Here is a 20757-nt window from a genome sequence, read left to right on the forward strand (position 1 = left end):
AGGATAGAAATTTAATAAGAATAATAATAAGAATTCTGCTCCTTTTAATCCAAATTGCTAGGGATTGAACCTACGACTTCCTATGTGTAAGACATGTGCTATATTACTGTGATATGAGCCTCCTACGTAAGCTTGCAACCATAGCCGCATGTGCTCTCTCCCAGTTTTCTGGATTGTGGTCACACATGTAAGTCCTCCAGCTATTTATGACTACCCCATCGGTTTCCATCAGGCTGTCCTAGCTGACAATTGCCTAAGGATCACAGCTACATTAAACTCAGCTCATGTTGCTTCATAATACTCCTTATTCTGTTACGAAAATTGACCCATTTCTCTTTCAAATCTGGCTGTCCTTTGTATGAACCCAGGGTCCAGGTTTCTGGCGACAAGAAAGACAAGTTGGGACTGGGGCCAGTTTGAAGCACAGGAGAATAGCTGATCTTACAGGAAAAATTCCTTCTGCTTATTCAACAGATCCAGTTGCAGCAACCACAGGCTAAGTGCAAAGGTCAGGCTGTAGGAGTGGTAGGAGGAAGAGAAAATTGGAGCTATTTTCCGCATGTTTAGTGATGGTATCTATTGAATGCCTGGCAAAATAATCTAGGTCGTCAAAGTAACAAGACATTGTTGGCATCTTTCAATACATAACTCTATTAGGGTGGTGAGGCATTTAGTTAATAAGAAAGCACTGTTTCCCAAGGTTTAGAGGTCCTGCTCCCTTGCCCCTCAGCACAGTCAGAAACAATTTGACACTGCTGAAACCCACCTAGATATGCTTTCATATCATTGAGTATACTCTGGCAACAGGAATCTCATCAAATCCAGGAGCAGGTTTTCCCAATTATAAAGGGTTGTATTCAAACTAACTTTTAACTACAGTAGACCCATTAAAATAATGACCATGGTTAACTTCGGTCCATTAATTTCAGTGGGTGTACTGTGAGTAAAAGTTGAATACAACCCAAAAGATGTACAACACTGACCAGTTAAAGAAAAGCAGACTTAACGAAAGCTTTTTCATATGTTTTCCACAGAAGCAGGCCTGCTCCAATGTGTGTCCATGTGGTTAAGACTGATGGTGTGGCAATAAAATGTCACCACGGGATCTTCCCTAACCACAGCTGCAAACACTGTCTATGTAACTAGGAGTGATGTGGGTCTATCTAGAAGAGAGTAGTAATCAAACCGCTGCAAGCAGTATATTAGATGGGAACAGTAAGTCTGGCTTAAATTGTTGCATCTCTCTTCCATGTAAATGTGCATTAAATTGGGTTGTTAGCTTCATGAGCATTCAGTTGAATTAGTTTGAAGTGAATCCTTAGCGCAGTGGTAGGGAACCCAGGGCCCTATAGATATTGTTAGGCTCCAACTACCATCAGCTCAGCCCCAGCCAACATGACCAATGGTCACAGACAATAGGAGATACAGTCTATCAACATCTGGAGTGCCACTAGTTCCTAATCCCTGTCTTAGAATGAATTTTTGATGTCACCAAATTTCATGTTTATCTTTTTCATAATGCGAATTTCTCCGGTTTGCAATATTTGGCTGCACTGTGAATTGCACTCCCTTTTTTGACGGTCTTCTTTTCCTGCTTTGAATGTACAGATCAGCTTGTACAGATCAGCAAGCAGCCATCAACACGTTAAATTTCCACCAGAATCTTCAGGAATCCCCGAAAATAAATTTGCCAGGTTTCCCCATGCTTGGGACAGTAGCAGCAGCAACAATGGAGGCACAAGGAAGCTGGGACATGTCATTTGCAGATCACCTGCATCCCAGTGGAGTAAGGTGCCCTGGAAAGCAACATGCCCAAGTCCTAGGATACCTGGTGCACTGCCATTCCAGGTGCCAAGCAGAAATAGAGACTTCATAGAAACACTTCCTGGTCACTGCTGTTGCAAACATTGCAAGTTAAGTTGTTGTTGTTGTTGTTGTTGTCATTAAACATTACAAATGACAAATAAAACCATGCAAAGTACAGAAGCAAGGAAAGTATCCAACAGTGTAATACCTGTACTGTAAGCACTCTACTCTCAAGGAGATGGAGGGATGTCTTATTGTTTTTGGAACTGGGTGAGTTGAAAGGGAAGGGGTTGGGGTTCTATCAATCTATTTCATGATTTGGAAAAGGAGGGGAGCTTGTATGAGCAAACTTGAATTCCAAATTGAGCAAAGGGAGGCTGTCCATCTCTAGAATGAGTACGCTGCAGTTGAGTTGGGCTTCATTGCATATTGCACTCCATCTCCACAGGTGGAGAACATGTGACCCCTCCAGATATTATTCAACACTAACTCCCATCAGCCCCAACCACCATGACCAATGAGCAAGGGGGGGTGGCACTACAGTCCAACAACATCTGGAGGGCCACAGGCTCCCCACCCCTACCTTAGATCATGCTGAGGTGTGGCGAACATGTTTTTCAGTGTATAATCATAGGGTTCTTTCTAGGGTAAAACATTCCCCTTAATTCAGAGAAAATCTTTATAAATATTCATGGTGCGTTATATATTTATTTATTTCACCTCTAGGGCTTTGCTGTGAGCCCTTTGATTTTAGAAGTCAGATGCTTACATTGGTTAATTGTAAAGCATCTCGGGACATCATGGTTTAGGGGGCAATATATAAATGTCAGCTCTTCTTGCTGCAGGATAGGAAAGAAATGCTATTTACGTAATGCTGCGTTAGAGGCAGAAAAGGACAAAGTAAGCAAAGTTTAACTGGCAAATGTAGTACCTTTACCCCTGAAGCCCAGCCAGCCTAAGAGCTAAAGCTGAGTGGTGACATTTGCAATTATTCTGAAATATCTGCACACACCTCGAGGGATAACATTTCCAGAAAACAAAATGGGAGGCCAAAATGGATCAGACCTCATGATGGTCTGTTGCTCTTTCCCTTATCCCTCCCTATGTCTAAATACCATGGAAATAAAAATTGATGCCAGATTTATTTGTTATGCACATTTTGTTACCCGATCACTGAGCTCAGTTAAGATGCGACACAATGCAGGGAAGACAAGAGGAAGTGCTTGACCTCACTAACTGGTTCACACGTGTCTTTCTTGTGGGGTTCCTGCGTGTATCCACTTGGCCAGTGTGAGAACAGGGTGCTGGACTAGATGGGCCATTGGCCTGGTCCAGCAAAGCTCTTATGTTCTCAATGCATGGCATTTGAGGAATTCCATGCTTGTTCATTGGACAGTAGAGTCAGCTCGAAGCAATTGCCATGATCATTTTGTTGGAAATGGTTTGTTTATACAAGGAGAATTTTGGACATGCTTACCATGGATACACTGCATGTCTCATGGTGAAGTGCCATAAGCAGAGCTGCATGTCTGTAAGTTTTCAGGAACAGCCAGTGCTCACACAATGGCAGGTTGAAATCAGCCCGAGTTCTCTGGCTAATGCCAATGCACATCTCCCTGTCATATTTGACAGTGTTCACTGGCGCAGCGGAGATTGGAATACACATAGCTGCCTCAAATCTGAACCATTTCTGGACAAAAACTAAGGAGGCCATTCATGTTTTCCTACTCTGTATGCATACCCAAGTACAAAATGCACAAACCTTTCATTGACTGAGGAAGGTTCAGCAGAATTCACACCCAAGTCTATTAAAGTGACATGCTTTTTGCGAATGTTCAGATATGACCTCCTATTCATTTTCCCACATGAGGTAAGGAGAGAAATTTATCTGTGTATATTTGGCATCAGAGTGTACTTATATGAGGCCTTGTTGTATCTCAGTCATCCTGTGGTGATAATCAAAAGGCCACCCTTATAGCTCCTGTATTTTTTAGCAGTCCTGCCTCTACACCTGACTGCACTCCTTCAACAAGCCTTAACTATCACCACCTACCTTCCAGGGGACTGAGGATAACCTTGCAGGCTTTGTGTCTCAAATTCCTCCACTAAAGAGTCAACAAGGGACCCTGACCATTGCTTTTCCATCTGCCTTCTGACTCTTTTCTAAGAAATGTACAGAGATCAGCTTCAGGCAATCCAGGTTACTCTACTGAGTTTTCTCTGCTGTTGTAATAAGCCCATCAAACCTCAGATTGCTCTTGACCGTAGGCTTTTCATAATAAACCTGTTCCATTTTTCATAGAAGCAGTGAGAGAGCGAATCATGTGACTCTTACTTCCTTTGAAGCTGCACAGGGAGATGTACTTTTCACCTCTGCAGTAAGAAAACTGACATCTCCTCCTTCCCCTTTGCACAAAACCCTACACATACATGAGGAAACCAGAGCAGTGTGGTGGGGCTAGCCTGTTTGACCTTGTGATGCCCTTCTCATGCATTCTTTCAACACACAGGGGGACATTTGAACCCCTCTATAGTCATCTTTGATGGAGTTCTTCAACTTTGGGGCATCAGATGTTGCCAGACTACAACTGCCATCATCCCCAGCCAGCTTAGTCAATGGTCAGGTATGATAGGAGTTGTAGTCCAACAATGTTGGGGATCCCAAGGCTGAAGAAAACCCATTTATGGATTATGTTTTGAAGAGAAATGTTGTTATACAACAAATAGCCTTAGTGGTGGTTCTTCCCACCTACCCTTCGAAAGGTAGTCAAATAAAATAACACTAGCAAGGGAAAGTACCTCAGTTATTTATTAATATTTGAAATCAAATACTTTGTTGTTGTGTTCAGTCGTTCAGTCGTGTCCGACTCTTCGTGACCCCATGGACCAGAGCACGCCAGGCACCCTATCCTCCACTGCCTCCCGCAGTTTGGCCAAACTCATGCTAGTAGCTTCGAGAACAAATACTACAGTCTCAATAATTACATTTCCCTTGGACTGATCCTCACAGCGCCTCCCCTCCAAGTGGTATCCTCTCCTGACTAGTACATTTCACACCCCATAGTGGAAATAAACACAACTTGAACTGAATCCTTGCACAACATTTTGGAAGTTTACTACCTAAACACACAAAAAATTATCCATAAAGCAAGACTGTCAGAAACTGCTGCGGAAAATAATCTCATGGTTAATAAAACTGCTGAGAGCATAATTTGTTACTTTAATCAATAATGGAGCACTTAATAAATGTTTGTTTTCTTAACTCTTGTTTGAGACCACATAACATATGTTTCACTTATGTGTGAATGTGTGTGTCAGGGCGGAGGGACAGCCAAAGGCTATCGGTTTGAAGTAGCAAGAAATTCAATCTTCACATTCACTTTTATTTTAAATAAAAAATGTTCATTTCAGTCCCTAAAAGGCATCATGTGTTTTAGAAAAGGGTTATGCATACATGCTTGCTAATGGAAATGAATGTGTTTCATTTCATATATATATTCTAATCAATTTAAACCCAGATTTCAATAAAGAAGATGAGGGGGGAAACAAATTACTGAGAGATATCAGGTGGGTTACCTTCTTCTTTCTTTCTTCTTTTTTTTCTTTCTTTCTTTCTTTCTTTAAAAAAACCATGCCAGTGTCTGTGTACTGAGATCAACAGCACAAAGTGAAGCTTCTCCTGATCTGTTATCCTCATAAGACCAATAGAACAGCCAGAGAGGCAATAAGTTGAAAATTGCACAGTGTAACCCAATCACAGTGGATTATTTATGGAAGTATACTGCAGGTAGGAACTTGGTGAGAGTTGAATAGGGGAAACAATAGAAAAATATCTTTGATTAAGGAACTGGAGGGGATGTAATGCTGTTTTATCAAAGAAGGCAAGATGTTTCAAATAGCACTTTCAGGGAACCAAGCAAAACCTCATGGGACTGGCTGAATACAAGGACAGTAACTAACCATACTAGCTATTGATCAAGTGTAATTACCATAGAAAGTCCATTTGGAGCCCTGTACAAATGTAATCTGACAGCCATTCACCCCGATTCATTAAAAACAAGGTGTTTGCAGGATTTTGGCTGGAACTGTTCACTCAGGAGACAGCTGGATGTTTGTAAGATCTAAAAGCAGTTCCAAGATCCAAAAATCAACTGAGATACTTGGTTTGAAGACTTTCCCCCCTTCAGTTCTGAGTTTGTTTATTCATTTTTTTAGATTCATATCATGCCTTTATTCCATGTGGCTCCCATGCAGGTACCATCCAGGCCCACACCTGCTTAGCTCCAGCAAGGTAGTGCTTTATCTGCCCTTAGACCTGGGATGTTCTGTGCAATGATGTTGGCTTAACTGGTTTGGCTAACAGTGTACTGTTGCGTATTTAATTCAAATATAGGCACCATTTCAAGGAAGGTGTGGCAGGTTACGCTGCAACAGAGTTAGTGCTAAAGGAGATTTGCTCTGCGGCATGATCAAATAGTTGTTGCTGGCATTGGTCTATAACATGCACCACTACCCTAATATATGGAGTGGGACACTGAGACAAAAGAGGAGAAAGTATCAGATGAAGTGTCTTTGGCTGACAAAGCATCTCAGCCCCAGCTGACCGAGTGTCAACGTGAGTTAGGCAGATGTGTGAGTTTGTCAGCAGAGCGTGGAGACTAGGACACCCCACTCTGCCCAACAAAATCCCCAACTCACAATGAGGTAACTAAAGCAAAAATAAAATAAAATAAAATAAAATAAGAAGGCAAATTATGTGCATGCAATCAGGGCGGTCTTACCCATAGGCGCTAGGGGTGCAGGGCACCCGGGCACCAGGCTCTCAGAGTCCAGGGCCCAAGAGTTGAGTCCGGGGAAGAGCCTGCCCATCTGTCGGAGCGCCGCAGCGTGCTCTTCTGCTGTGGGCAGCTCTGTGCCATGAGTTTGGGGGCAGCCAGCCAGCTCCGCCCTCCTGCATGCCTGGGACTGAGCAAATTGAGGAGGGGGGGGATGCTGGGTTAAGACAGCCCTGCGTGCAATTGATCATAACTAAGTTAGCTCATTTCTAGTAAAACTAACCAAGTCTATAATAGGTCATAGAAGAGAAGGCAAGCTTCTGTTGCTTCTAATGAGAGGTGCTATTGAAGCTTACCAGGCCTGGGCACAAACTTCAGAGGCTTGTACTGCTTACCTCATACATTGCAAATTCTTGAATTACTTTGTTCAGATATGAACCAAATTCAGAGAAAAATTCCCGACTCGTGCCCTTCCCACCACCCAGTCCTAACCCTGCTGCCCTGCAATGACAGCTTCAGAAATTCAGGAGAAATCCCAAGGTGATCTCTCATGACAATGTGTAGCTATCAAAAGCACCCAAGGATTGGGTGATGTTTGAAGGCTTTGCTAATCCCTGCCTGTCTGCCCAACAAGGCTAGACCTGCCCACATGCATCCAGAAGAATGTTGGGCCAGGAAGATCCTCTACCAGGGCAGGCTTCCTCCCCACTTGTTTTGGTGCAGTTTCTTTACCCCCCCCCCACCTTCAGTCTATTGGAGTGTTCTTGTTGGCCTGCACCTATAAAACCATCAAGGAGAAAGCTTCCTCCCCAAAGATCCTCTACAGGGTGCAGGCTTCCGCCCTTCCAAGTCAGCCTGTTTACCTCAAATGCTTTGCACCAAGATCTCTTCTAGTCATGCAAAGCCATCATTCAACAGCCACAGCTGCAGATAGCCTGTGAATCATCCATGATGAACAAATGAAGGAATGGGGTGATACAAAATTCAGACTGACAATTGAAATCAGCCCAGCTTATTTACAAGCCAATTAGATAGAAGTCAGTGATTTTTCCATCTCTACTATCTGTGCAAATATTTTGCTGGTGTTCTGAAGAGGGGTTGTTGCCCTAAGAGTTTTAGATAATTCTCTTCAACAAGCAAAAATGAAGTATTATTTATTAGTATTAGTATTATTATCAGTATACAGCCTTAATATACCATCATTCATCTGAAGATCACAGAGCAGTTCCCAACATAAAAATACAAAATGAGAACACAAAATACACATAAAACAAAAACAAACCAATAACCCCCCTCCCACAAACACAAAGTGTTTTATAAACGCATTTCTCCAGGTTTATCACTGCCGCATCTGTGATTAATTCCATGCAGACTTAGTGGCAGTGAATATAGCTATTATTTATAATGACCCTCTTCAAAATTGACATTAATGTTTATTCCCCAAACTTGTTACATATGGGTATTGATTGTTCAAATGTCAAGCTGCGCAAACTGTTTGATAACATACTGTTCCAGAACATGGGGCTAAGCACCTGGGCAGCCTGCGGTCTGATTTTCAATGCTCAGTTTTCTGGCCTTCCTTTATTTAGGTGGAGAGGAGAAGTTTGCAGAGGAAGAACACCTACAGCCCACCCTCCATTTCCAGGTTAGCTGTAGGAAGTTTTCTGTTCCTCGTCTGGCATGTCCTGGCATACTTTAAATGAGTCTAAATGGGGGGGAAGGATATGAAAGGATATGAAACATCTGAACTAATAACAGAAAGCTGTCAGTCCAGCTTACATTCTACCAGCTATAGTAAGAAACCAATAAAGCTAAACACTTTAATTAAAGTAGGATTTGTTTGTTTTAGAGTCCTGAACACACAACCTGGAAGTCAGGTTTCTGACTTCTATTTCTACTTCTATTTCTATTGAAATTTTTATTGAAATTAGGGATGTCTGAGAATTCCAACAGAAACAGGAATGGGAATTGTTAATGTTTGCTTGTTCAGCCTGAGTCTGCAGCCATGTCTGTTGTTGGTATTTGCTGTTGCTGCTTCCATTCTGCAAACAATATATCACCCCCACTTTCATACACACATGGTGGTAAACAGGGATGGGTGTGTGGGATGACTGAACAGAACTAGGCACTTGAGCAATAAATAAGTATATATCAGACATTTAATGAAGGGTCAAAGAATGTGAAGAACTAAGACTCTGAATGTGGAAAGTGAGTGTAAGGGAGGAAGTAGTCAGCTTCTCTGAAGCCCAAGGGTAACCGCCATGGTGCTCTTTATAAGTTGTTCTTGGAAAAGGAGAAGAATAAGTTGTTCTTGGACTCCACATCCAATCAGCCCTTGCCACCATAGCCAATCATCGGGGTGACGGAAGTTGTAATTGAACAACTTCTGGAGGGCAGGATATGGCTACCCTTGCAAAAATCCATACTTTGTGGATATCATTTACTGTATGGGTTAAATCAGGAGTAGCCAATACAGTGTCCTTCAGATGCTCAGATTCAACTAGAGTGGCCAGTGCTCAGGGATGATGGGAGCTGCAGTCCAACAACATTTGGAGGACACCATTTTGGTTACCCCTGGGTCAAATAGGGTCGGTTTCTTCAAACAGTAACCCCCTTGCCTTTAATAAATGGAAGACACAGACAAGTTCAACGGATACGATTTCTAAACTTCATCCAGTCACAGAGTTAATTAAGGCAAAAAAGGGGGGAGACGGATCAGGAGTTAGCATTAACTTAATGAAGACAAAACAATGAAGAGCCACAGAATTGACAATAAGATTTAGTCCTGAGTTCAGTCAACTGAAATCTCGGTCACCAAATCTCTCTCGAAACACACTTGTATGCAGACCAAATTCATCATTCCTTTTTACCTTGAAACCTGACACCTGGATGAAACCTGTCCTATATGCACACATTGCCACCAAAAAGCCGAATCCTCAGGTGCTTCAATACATATCTTCAAGGAGGGTAGGATAGAAAATACTTCAGTAATTCAGTAGCAACACTTCTGCTTGAGCCACTCAGCCAGCAAATACATGATAATGTCTTCCTTGATGACTTCTCCACTATAGTGCATTAAACAGCTAACGGTAGCAACATCTCTTTAAAGAGAAGTTATGAGGAACCTTATATTCAGAAAGAATCATTAATGGAAGAGAGGAGCAGAGAACTCACGGCAAGAATGTTACTCTGATAAAATTATGTCCTCTCCCCAAACCAGAATGAAAACTCTGACTCACCATATCCATAGAGTGAAATCCCCACTGGTCTTCGTGCTGTGCTGTTATTTTTACGACATTCAGTGGTTTTCTCAGCCAGGTGCTGTTAGAATGATAGAATAAAACTAATTAGTTAGATTCCCTCCCTTCTTTTGCCTTGTGGTTGCTTTTCCTGCAGGTTTTGGTGCAGGCTATATACATTAATCTGACAGAACTATATAGAAATTTTATCACACACATTCAAAACCACACACACACACAAAATGTTTATATATAAAAGTATAAAACATATTTTTGAATGATAAAAATCGTTGCTTTCATCATTCTCTGCAAGATGCTTAGCAGAAGGCACAATCAGTATACTCAAGTAGAGGCCTAATGTTCTCTAGTTAAACCCCTTTTGTATTGAATCGGAATTAATTTTTTTGCTAAATGAATGGCCGCTACAAGCATAGAGGGACAGTGCTCTTCAAGAATGGTGCAACATTGCCCCCATGTGTCCTCAGACAAGAATTAGGTTTCTTCTGGATTTGTAAGAACATCATACCCAGCATACCCAGGTTCCAAATGCTTCCCCTGATAGGCCTATTAGGCTTGTCTAAATTAATAACAGATCCTATAGCAGGGCCTATTGTGACCTATTTGAACGTCAAAGCTGGATATCAACAGAGGCAGTGATTAGCGTGCTAAATGATACTAAGCAATGAGACACCATCAGAGTCCCCACACTCACTTTCTTGATTTCTCTGAAATGCATTTAATATTTCTGTTTTCTAGTTAATGTCCATTGTGTTGTTCCCTTTCATCAGCAGCCTCTTCGAGCCTCTCCATCAGCCATTAACCTCTTGTGCAAATTTGAGAGCCTCTTCCTTCTTTCCTCTACTCACAGTTTCACTTAGGACCAAGCCAATTATCTTTGGCACAAAAATCCAGAAATTCAGCAGTATGTTTTAAACTATCTTTTGCAATAAAGCTTTGTTTGTTTGTTTGCAGCCACTATATACTGTTTTTCAGGAGGACCTCCAAAAGCAGTTTACATATGAAGGTTACAGCAATAAGCAATTTTTTTTAGACATTACTCTGCAAGGGCCTTCTGGTTTTAACATCCCCAGCAATTTCGGTATGCTGAGTTTTTTGTCATGCCATTTCTCTATAAGCAATACAATTCCTTCCCTCATCTCATATATTGCTATTTTTGTTTTGTTTTTAATCTGAAGAATAGGTCTGTGTAAATGTCTTCTTAAGCCTAATAAAGAAATGGTTTCGCTATCCTTCCTTGAAATTAAGCCTGGTGCTAATGTTCATGCCTTATGCCCTCAGGCTCTTCCGTACCCTCCAACATTTTTCAGATGAAAATAGGGACGTTCCATTCCATAATGATAATTTTACCATTTATACCCCACACATCTCACTGTGTTGCCCCAGCCACTCCAGGCAGCTTTCCACATATATATATAAAATAATTAAACGTTTAAAAAGCTTCCCTATACAGGATTGCCTTCAGATGGTTTGGGGGTCGGATAACTCCATACCCTCTAACATTTCTCCAATGAAAATAGGGACACCCTAAGGAAAAGTGGGACATTCTGGAATCAAATCAGAAACCAGGATGACTTCTCCAAATCAAGGACGTCCCTGGAAAATAGGGAAACTTGGAGGGTCTGCTCTTCTAACATGAAGGAACAAAGAATATGAGTAAATTGCCAAAATCCATTGTAGGCTGCTTGGAAGGACCTCAGCATCTCTTTTATTCCTCCTCACCTTTCTTTCTTCTTCATCCCTAAACCAACAACACTGTCCACCTGCACTGTCCACCTCAGTGGTAGAGCATGTGCTTTTCAGCCAGAAGGCCCCAGATTCAACCATCTCATCCTCTGTCGTCCCCTTCTCCTTGTGCCCCCCATCTTCCCCAACATCAGGGTCTTTTCCAGGGAGTCTTCTCTTCTCATGAGGTGGCCAAACTATTAGAGCCTCAACTTCAGGATCTGCCCTGAAGTTTTTAGCAATGTGTAAGTGTCTCCACAAACAAATAATCAGATAGACCTCACTTGCCACTCCTATGTTATTGAAGTCGGGGGCATAGTTGTACTTCCCTTGTGGCTCTACCTCCAAAAAGTCAATAAGTGAAGAAGGTTATTTGGAATCCCTGTGCTGCCCTGTATAATGACGCCATTATGTATACAAGAAGCCATATGAAGCAGGTCAATTGCACAATCCCCACACTATCTAAGTCACTGGCCTGTCCCATATGAAATACAGTATATAAAAATGACTGGAGCAGGATAAGAGAGAGAGAGAGAGAGAGAAGAAGAAGAAGAAGAAGAAGAAGAAGAAGAAAGAAGAAGAAGAAGAAGAAGAAGAAAAGGGGTAACCATGCTTTCTAGAAATGTAAGAATATGCCTTTAGCCATTTAGCATGAGGAAGCAATGAAAACATTCGAGAATGTGGCTTCCCATCCCGCCCAGCCTGCACTCTGTTTTCTAAGCAATTGGCCAAAATTCCCACATGTGTTTGGGTTCCTCCCCCCCCCCAAAAAAATGAGCGAATGTATCCCCTTAAGAACAAAGAAGCAGAGCAGCTTTCTGCAGGTATTCTTTCTCCTCTTCCTTCACTACAACATACTCTAGAATGTCCCAGTACATTTTCTTTCATATCAAATCAGCACATTGGTCCAGTATTGGACCAATGCTCAGTATTGTCTACAGCAGCCAGATGTTATTGAACTCCAACTCTTACCAGCCTGAGTCAGTGTAACCAATGGTCTGGGGTGATGGGAGTTGTAGTCCAGCAACATTTGGAGGGCATCATGTTGCCTCCACACTGACAGGTAGTGACTTTCTTGGTTTCAAGCTAGGGGTTCTTCGCAGCCCTGCCTAGTCATGCCAGAGATTGAACCTGGGTCCTCTGTAATACAAATCACATGGTTTATCACTGAGTTATGGATATCCACATTGCTATGGTTGGGGAGCTATTTAAGTGCAATTGATCCATGTTTGGCAAGAGGGAAATGGAGGTTCAGCACTACCTGTGGCTTAGCACAACCAAAGCATGTAGGAAATTAATTAAAAGGCTTTTCTCCCCATCAAAGGGATAATCAAGGCAATTTGCTTCCAAGCATATTTGAGAAACTGTGTAAGGAGAGCTTACCGATACGAAACAATTTTTTTTTAATGTGGAAAATTAATTGAATTCTGTGTCTGACTTTCTTCCCCTCTTCTGTGAGATTCAAATAAAAGCTTTACAAAAATGTTGTGCTTTTATGTGTAATTGGTACTCCTGAGCTTGGAGAGTTACCTGAAAATCAGTGAACAAACTACTTTCCACCCTATCTTGGGAGAGATTGCATCAGCCTTCATTAAAAAAAAAAAGTGACCTAGAGGCTACAAAAAACTCCAGAGTGCCGGGTGAAACAATTAACATTTTAGAAAAAGAAACCTCACTGTGCGGTGGCAATCAGCACCCTCTGCCTTTCTGAATTCAGCAACATGCACCTTTTCTGAATGCTAAATAGGCAGGAGACTGCTGGAAGACTCACAGCCTTTTGTTTTCATCTGTGCTTTGGACCACAGAGGAAATTCCATATAGGAATTAAAAGGTTAGGAAAGGTGAAGAGCAAAACAAAACTGACAGCCGAGCTGAAATCTGGCCCATTTGTAGAATCAGATCTCGAAGGCTGGATGTAATTTGCCTATTGCCATACCTACAATGGGGCCTGTCGGCTTAGCTTTGGGGAAACCACAGAAAGATATATTGCTTAAAAAAGAAAAAAATCTAATTCCCTGTCTGTAAATTCCTGTTAGTACTTTGCAAGGTAGAGCAAGCAAGGTGCTGGGAGAAACAGATCCAAAAGCAAGTTTGCCTTCACCGGTGGTCTCCTAAATAGGATTGACCACAATGGAGCCATCTCCAAGAATATGTAAAGTGGTGATGAATGGATCTGATTGTTTGGGGGCCAAAGGAACCTGCAGATGGAATGGGATAATTTCTTAAAGCGGATAGGGAGCAGTTTTTCTGTTGCTCTTATAATATGAAGCTGAATGTTGGGAGATTTGGGACTGATAAAAGAAAGTGCTTCTTCACACAGCTTATAGTTAAAATATGGAATTTGCTCCCATAACAGGCAGTGATGGCCACCAATTTGGATAGTTTAATCCATTTTTTTCTGAAATATTTTTTTCCCTGAAGAAGTGTGCATGCACGCGAAAGCTCATACCAATAACAAACTTAGTTGGTCTCTAAGGTGCTACTGGAAGGGTTTTGTTTGTTTGTTTGTTTTAAAGAGGGTTATATGGAGTTATGAAGGATAAGGCTACAATTGGCTACCAGGCATTATGGTATGGAATGTTTATACAGTCTGTGGCCCTATGCTTTTGAATACCAGTTATGGGGAATCAAAAGTGTGGATTGCTCTGTTGAACTCGGGTGCTGTTGGGTGGTCTTCCCAAAGGTTTCTGGTTAGCAAGTCTGTGAACAGTATACCAGTCTATCCTTTGGCCTGATCCAGAAAGGCTTTTCTTATGTTTTCCATTTACCCAAAGCTAATTTCCTCACAATGTGTCTGCCCTCCAAGCACTTTTCTTCTCAGCTGAACTCTGATAGTAAAAGTGAACTCTGATACTAAGCCCTGATACCTGAAGTGAGCTCACCTGGGATAAAAGGGCTTGCAAAGAGAAGCTATGTGGAGGTAAGTATCAATGTCATGAAGGTTTTGGCTCCCCTAAAAAAAATAGATCTCCCATACCTGAGCCCACCTGTACTTTGTATATGATTGGACCACACCTGAGTTAAAATAAATGTCTAGATTGGACATTTTTAACTTCTATCAGATCATAAAATAGCATAGGTTCAATTACATAAATTGAGGCATGTTGATTACCACTATAGTGCTCTGGAGTTTCAATCTACTGTTTTCTGTTAACCTATTGAAATTCCGGTTAATCATTCAGTAGGGTAAATTTAGGATGCATTCAGTTGTACAAGTGATTTTTAGTTTGGATATATTGCTATAATGAGAAATGACAAAGAAAATATTAATGATGGCCTTTTCATCTAACAGGGAATGATCTGTTAAACTTAATTGTGAGCTCTCTCATACTTACTTTCTCAAAAGAAATCAAGATTTGGTTTTGCATTAATTAAAAGCCAAAACTACTAAAGATATCTTTAATTGATGTGTAGAACTAATTTTCCCCAGTGTGCATTGCCATTTAACTTGCCATATGGTGAGAATCACAAGGAAGGAGGTTGTTTCAAGGAGGTCCAATGAACAATGGATTCATTTAAACACAGCCTGGATTTTTGAAGTTTTTGTAGTCTGGGTCAGTGAAAACAACCACCTTACATGTACATGTGTTTTGAAGGAAAGCAGTCCTATGGCACATTTTCCTAACGAACTGAACTTCCTAACAAAATAAATGGTGATAATAGTGTTGGTGTGGAGAAACCAGCATTTCCAAGAATATAAATTATCTGAAACCAGAGTCACCCCCCTTTTTTATTTCATAAAATTTGTATACCACTTGGTTGTAAAAACAACCTCAAAGCAGTTCACAAAAACTTGCCAGGAACACAGTATGCCATTTTCAGTCCCATTGCATATTTCACAGGAATTCCATCCTGGAATTTCATGTGGATAAAAATGTATGTATGAATGGTTCCTATCTCAGCACACAGGAAAAATATGTCTGGTAATGTCTGTATGACAGTGACATGCAGTATTACTTGTACACAACCTTTAATAGGCCGACATTAAATTTTCATTCAGCAAGAGGGTCTGTGATCATCTTTCTTTTCTGTTGCTCCGTTTATGAAAGGTTTATAAAAATACTAACACAGCACCATTGGCGCTTGGAACAGGCACCAACCTTCCATCTTCTTTACTGGGAAATTTTACCCTGCAAGAAAGTGGCTCATTGGATTAATGCAATGTCTTGTCGCGTTTATGGGAGTTGGTTGTAAATCCAACTGAGGCAAGACACAGACATACAAAATGCATCTCAGCATTCATCTTTTAAAAGAATGAATGCACAATTTGCAGCAAGTCTAATGGTGGAACTGACAGTTCAAAGTAATGGGTGGTATTCATTCTCTAGCTAAGTTATTCTGAGGAATATGGCTAATATGATAAATAGTGTTTGCATCTTTCTAAGGGTTATCCATATTAGATATGCCAAAAGGTTTATTCATATGAACAAACAGCAGATGAATTCAGCAGTAACCATGAATCTTAAGGTTTATGTACAGTTGAGGGCCATTCCCATAACAACGACCCCAGTTGGAGGGAAGATGTTCACAGCTACAGTGTCACAGCAAAACATATCTGTTGGGTTATAATTCAACGTTTCTGTAATTAGAGAAACAAGCAATCAAGTGTCTAAACATTTTGACTATCCTGTTCAAACTGAATGAATTCCAATATTTGGTGCTATATTGAGACTCGTACATTATTTTAGTTCCTAAAAAAAATCACAAAACACAGCCTTTCAGCATTGATTTATATCCATCTTTAATCTTTAGATCTTTGCCATGTGAATATCTGGGGCAGCAATTTGTGCCTATTCAGAACACAATATCACAGTAGATTAGATTGGTCCTTGTTTACCACAACAGTTCACTTAATTACGCAGAACACCAAAATAATACCTGTCTTCCTTCTTTCCTTTCTCCTCAGAATTCACCTCTTCCTTGAAGCCTATTGTTCAAGGAAAAGCTTTTCCTAACCTGGTACCCCTCAGATGTTTTGGACTCTGCAACTCTCACTAGTCCCAGTCAACATGCCTAGCAGCCAGAGATGGTGGGAATTATAGTCCTAAAAGCCTGAAGGGCACCAAGTTGGGAAAGGCCGCTGATGGAAGAAAAGCTTTGCGTGCCCAGCCACAGAGTCCCTTCTCCCGGCACGCCTAACTGCTGAGTAGTAAAATGAATGGACACAACAACTGTCTGGGATTATATGGCCACAACTTTATCAATTTCAGATGTAGGAAGCTTTGGCATAGGCATTGGGCATGTACCCATGACAGGGACTATTCAGGGATGAATCCATCGCAAAATTCAGGTTTATGTCGATGGCCCCCAAACACTGAGGGAAGTCTATGGCCCGCTAACCTTACGCACTTGACTCTTTGGACAGAGACTTCCCTCCAGACCGCTCTAATGGGGTACACTGTTAACAACGCCGCAGGGAACAGAGGGTGGGTGAGTCACCACTTCACCACATCCCAATTGCATGAAAGACTATAGGATTCCGCCCAAGGCCTAAACCACCAAAGGTGGGACTAGTGCTATGGGGAAGGCAAAACCTGCAGAGCAGGGGAAATTCCTTCCCGGCTCTCAATATGGCAGCCATCAGAAGACCACAGCAAAGAAAGCCCGGCTAGCTGAAAAGAAGCAGCTAGAGCAGTAACCAACCATTAATGAAGCGAGGGGGGGGGTGGGTGACACTCCTGGCTGACTGGGTGCTGTGCTGAGTGTCGGCTGGGCTAAATAGATGGTCATGTCGGGAATTGGCTCATTTGAAGAATGAGTTTGGTGGAAACCCATGAGCCTCCATGGCAGCCAGAGGGGTTGGGGAAACATTCTAAAAATGGCGCTGTGCATCTGGATGAGAGATGAGGCACTGCGTTGGGCCACAATCACCACTCACTGGCAAGACGGTAAGCAATCCTTATGACATGTATCTGTATTTGCTCAAATGCATCAATTGCCTCTCCCTCTCCTCCCTCCCCTTTGTTATTCCTGCAGTTTTGAAATTCAGATTGTGAGGTGTTCAGGGCAGGGTTCATTTTTTGTGGTTGTTATGTTCATTTATATAACACCATCACTGTACAGCAGCTGTTGCCAACCTGATGCACACGAGATTTTTTGGATGACAACTCCCATTGAGCCCCAACCGGCTCACTCAATCACAGATGTAGTCCAAAACATCTGGTGAGCACCAGTTTGGCAAAGGCAGCTGTACAATGATAGTGCTTTATTTGAAGGAACAATAATGACTACATGTAAAGGCATCACTTTGCTTTTTCATGCCACATACACAGTGTGAGAGCTGAGAACGAGAACGTGAGATCTGCACTAAAACAATTCAGTTTCAAACCTTGTTAGGCCACCATATCTCCAGGTGGTCTTGAAGATGTCTGGATGCCTTTGTCTCAGTTACCCACCTGTAACACTGGAATATTAATGAAATGCCTCAGGAATTTGTGTGTGGATTAATGATATAAATGGTGAGATTAATGATGAACACATAAGATACTCTAGAATCCACTCAAAGCCCCTGACATGGCATGGCTTATGCCAGCAGTGTTTTAATTCCCAGAGTAGGAGCAATACAGCACTGAAGAGGCAGCAAAAGGGTAACCCTGACTGTATATTCCACAGTCAAGATCATGGAAGGTCCAGAAGCTGTTAAGATATTCCATAAACTGTCTCTGCTACTTATGGCACCTGAGTTTCAGGTTGACTGCCTATAATTTATTGATTTTTACTCATTTTTATACACCAAACAAAAATACTATGTGACAGCCATATTTTCCTCAGGAATCGCTTTTTAAAAGCTGCAGTTGTTTAGACACTTGTGTTCATTTTTTTAAATTTCATTTCATTCTTGTGTCTTTAGATGTACAGCTGTTACCCGTATCACATAACGTTCACGTGCATCGATTTCCCACCCAAAACGACTGTTTCCTAAAATTTGCACATGATACATCCTTTGCTGGGAGCTGTGCGTCTGCTTCATCTACCATATTGCACCACTACCTCATAGCACAGGTAGTATTCAAGAAAAGGTCGTATTCAAACTATCTGGGCTGCTAAAACAATTATGCTTGCTTTTTTTCCCCTTTCTCATTTGTCATTTTTATTATTATAGGCCATTGACTATAGGTTGTTTCCTTATCGTTTAAGAATTCACACACCACTAGCATGAACACCCAGTGTTCCAAATCTCAAGAGGCTTCCTCAAACAGTTGAAAAATCCCAAACGCATGTGAGTATTTGAAGACTATTAGAACTTAATTGACACCTTGAAGAACACTTACTGCTTTCTTTTCATAAAGAGCAGGCAGGCAATGAACACCTGGCAGAGCTTCAGAAGCCTGCCATTTGAGATGGCAGCCAGCCAATCAGAGCAATGTACATATTATTTTCAAGAGAAAATGACACATGTGGCGTCTCACACCCACCTGTGCTAACTGACAGTATACCAAAACAAAGATTGAAGTGGTGGGAATGCCCTGACTTATCTCAGTTGCTGATCTCTGTGGTGCAGGGAACCCATCTTGAAAGCCTGACAAAGGTCCTTATCATGGATTCCCTCATCTTTCAGGTGCTCCTTGATGTGACAGGAGCTCAGCTTTAATAGTATGTGAACCTAATGCTGTACATCATTCACCACAACCCAAGTAAACTAATGAGTTCATAGAGCCCCAGTTAAGGCTAAGCAACTTTCCTCACTATGTTTTTGTCCTTCACAGCAACACGATATCTTGGAGAACACTTAAGATGACCAGGTGCAAAGCAGGACAGAGTACCTGTCCCCCTAAACAGCTATGCAGAGACAAAATTTCAGTAGGTGCAGCTTTTCTAACCTTGACAGTGACAAATGTGCACTGTCTCCTAAGAGATAGACAAGTGCTTTTCTGAAATGTAGGGAAATACCTTGTGTGAACAGCAGCTGAACGGGCGCAAGTCCTTTCTAAGGCCCAAACTAGACATTATGTTAGAGATGCATGAATGCAAAGTGAAGTGTGATTTGGATCAGAACTGGAGCATGGGCTTAGGGAGGGTAGACTCTTCCCCCCACATCACAACTCCAATCCAAATTGGCCTCTTCCCCTCCCCCCCAAAAAAACCTGATTTAGCAAAACAATAAAAAGACTCCAATATCATGTCTTCTTTCTTATTCTCTATGGAACTGCAGCCATTTGCTCTGCTGCAATATGCCTTCTCTGGCTGCTACGCATGCTGTGTACCAACATTTGTGTTTTCGGAGGGGGTTGCTTTTTTCTCATTTATGCATTTTAAGAATTTATATTCTGTGCTTAATCCAAAAATTGATTTCATGGCGGTGTGCATAAACAATTTAAATTTCACAATACAATATTGAAAGCAAAACAGAAATCGTTCAACAAAAATGCAACAAAATTAAGAGAAACAGAAACCATTCATTCCAGCAATTTAAAATGCCTGGGCAAATGAAGATGTTTTTACCTGGTGCCAAAAATAATACAGGGAAGTCACCAAATGTACCTCCTGCTGGAGGTCCTCCCAAAGTGGCCCCTTAGCTCTATTGTCACACAAGCACTGATCCTGCAGCAGTCATGGAACAGCTACTCAAATTTTATAGCTCCCTGAATGCAGAAAGCTGTAGTATACTGAATCAGACCATTGATCTACCTAGCTTAGTATTGTCCGCACTAACTAGCAGAAGCTCTAAAGCATTTCTTGCAGGGGTCTCCCCTAGCCCTACCTGGAGATGCCAGGGATTCAACATGAGATTGTCTATGTGTAAGCAGATGCTCAACCTGTTGGATTACTCTTATCTGTTGAAATTCAAACTCTGCCAATAATGTAAGGTCCAACAAATTCCTTGGTGGAATCTACACACCATATAAAAACCATTCTGAAAATGCTTTTAAAAAGAAAACGTTTTTTTAAATATATTGAATTTTCCATAAGGCTCACCATCGTCATCTAGTGTCACATTGTATATTGCACTTAAAACACACTTAAAACTGTTTTATTGCAGTTGTATAGCTGAGTCCCCTTGTGTCCTACGATAACTCTCACTCTTGGCTCTCCTCCTCAATAGACCCACCCTCTTCCAACACAAACTCCCCTCAGGTTCTCACTCTCTTACTTCTCCTACTGGACTCACCCTCTGCCATGCAGTTTTGAGGAGGAGGAGGAGCTTAAATACATGGAAAAGGTGTCCTATTCAAGTCCAAACTGGACAGGGGACA

Source organism: Lacerta agilis, chromosome 1 (genome assembly GCF_009819535.1).
Source record: "Lacerta agilis isolate rLacAgi1 chromosome 1, rLacAgi1.pri, whole genome shotgun sequence".
In the NCBI taxonomy this organism is placed as follows: Eukaryota; Metazoa; Chordata; class Lepidosauria; order Squamata; family Lacertidae; genus Lacerta; species Lacerta agilis.